Below are 2,109 nucleotides of genomic sequence, written 5' to 3'. Positions count from 1 at the left end.
CCCTGGATCAAAATCCTGGAACACCCTTCGGAACAGCACTGTGGATCTACTTACATCAGATGGGCTGCAGTGGTTCAAGAAGGCAGCACACCACTACTTTAACAAGGGCAATTCAGGATGGACAGCAAATGCTGGCCTAGCCAACAGTGCTCTCATTTGTGAAAGAATGAAAAGAATCAGTTTCCTATTACTCAGCCAACTTGCTGTCCATGCTGCCACTAGCACTTTTATTCCACTGATTTCAAGTTTGCTGACTAGTTTGTTATTGTTGGAATGCTTGATGGAAAAACATGTAACGAGCTTTCACTATTATTGATCTGGGGAGCGTGACTTGCTAATACAGGGCAGGAAAAATACTTTGTTTTGCAGATCACAAAATTCAGGCCCCCCGAACCCATTTCTGATTGTCTTGCTTTGCAGCTTATAGGCTCAACGTTTTAAAATAGGTTTTAAACAAAGGAATCCCTGCAATCTCCAGTAGTGGGCAGAATATCAACGCGGGGCTGATGCATCTGAAACACAATTATTTTTTTTTCGAGGCAATGTTGAGTAAACCAGTAATTTCGGAACCCACTTATTTTCACTGGCACTGTTGATGGGCTGTGATACAACACAGTGCAATGATGGTCATTCTAGTGCCCTTGGAGCAACGTTACAACTACTGCCACGTCTGAAGCTATCATGATTTGTACATTTCTCGTCTGGGAGAGAAAAAACGCCATAAGCCACATCTCGACCTGCAGTTGACAAGGTTATTAATATGTCAGAACGCTGTCAGCGTTATGTTACCGCCATGATGTACATTTCAACAATTCTATAGGGTTGATGTAAATAATCTATTATAGCAGCGAACCGCTGTTGTAAAACCACGATAATGTTGCTGTGCAATACAGTGTGTGCAGACAACTTTACATGACTCGTCCTTGCCAGGTTCTTGAACCCAGGTTGTATGTATTTTTCCAGCACCCCGGTTGGAAATAAACCGCCTCCCAGATCGTCCACCTTCTTCTTTAAATATATATAATTGACGGTTTGCTGGCAAACTGAGTTTAGTCCGATTCCCTGATTTGCATTGTGAGCAGCTTCTGTAGGGCTCGATCACACCGTCTGTCTGAACCGGCTTTTGGAAATGGGAAGTTGCACCTTTTGCTGCTGAAGAATGCACATTAAAAAAAAAAGTTGCAGTTTCAGGAAGAATTCAGGCTGGGCGATTGTTGCCACAAAAAACTCTCAGGCTGCAGGGAATTGACACTGGTGGCACATCCAGGGATGGCCTGGACCCAGCCTGGCTCCCGGGCTCCCCGCCCGCCCGCGCGCCCCCCGCCCGCGCGCGCTCCGGGCTCGGGCTGCTGTCTTTTCAGCACCGCCGCCCCGCTCCTCCCTCTTGTGGCCGGCGCCCTCTCCCCATTGGCTCTCCGGCAAGCCGGGACCGCCACCCGATTGGATAGCCAGCCCTGTCAATCACCGGCCGCCAACCGATTGGATAGTCAGCCCTGTCAAGCACCGACCTCCCTCCTCCTCGCTCAGGGAGACCGTTGCTCTTCACCCCCCCCCCCCCCCCTCACCCAACATCCCCTTTAAATGTTTTTTAAAGGTACCCCGACCCCATTCTGTATGCGTGCGAGCGCCAACCGCTTATTGTTTTGTGGGGTGGGGGGAAAGAGGAGCAAAATCGCCGTCAAACCATTAATTTTTTTTACCGTCTATTTACACGCCCCGAAATGAAGACCCTGTCGCCAGAGTCTCGTTCCTCGCCTTTCAAAAAAATATAATAAAATTTGTATTTCTCAATGGCTGAGATCTTCTGTCCATCCAGCAGGTTAGGGTTACCGCCAGCTCGGTCCCGCCCCTTCACTGGGGGGGGGTCTCCTCCTCCTCTCCCGCCTTCTGATTGGCCGCCGCGCCGATGACGGGCGCCGCCATTGGTGTGGTCTGACGCCAATCATCTGCGAGGCCCCGCCCTCCCCCCCCGCGCGCTCTGCAGGTTAGGTTGGCCGGTGCGGAGCCAGCCCGCCAGCGCGCTAAAGACTCTGGCCAGCCAGCGCGAGCCCAACGGTCGAATTAACGGAACCGGGCGCTGAGGTAAAAATAATTATTGTCAAAACAATA

At 50.6% G+C, this 2,109-nt stretch overlaps 1 long non-coding RNA gene across 1 annotated transcript; it reads right to left on the bottom strand.

Moving 5' to 3' along the window:
* Positions 1–738: 738 nt before the first annotated feature.
* LOC140427635 (uncharacterized) lies at positions 739–1,841 on the bottom strand. Its single transcript, XR_011948579.1, has 2 exons — positions 1,701–1,841; positions 739–1,152 (listed from the first exon to the last, which is right to left on the bottom strand). It is a non-coding gene; the product is annotated as an uncharacterized lncRNA (long non-coding RNA).
* Positions 1,842–2,109: the final 268 nt, after the last annotated feature.

Source organism: Scyliorhinus torazame, chromosome 8 (genome assembly GCF_047496885.1).
Source record: "Scyliorhinus torazame isolate Kashiwa2021f chromosome 8, sScyTor2.1, whole genome shotgun sequence".
Lineage (NCBI taxonomy): Eukaryota > Metazoa > Chordata > Chondrichthyes > Carcharhiniformes > Scyliorhinidae > Scyliorhinus > Scyliorhinus torazame.
This window is presented reverse-complemented; position numbering and strand designations above follow the sequence as displayed.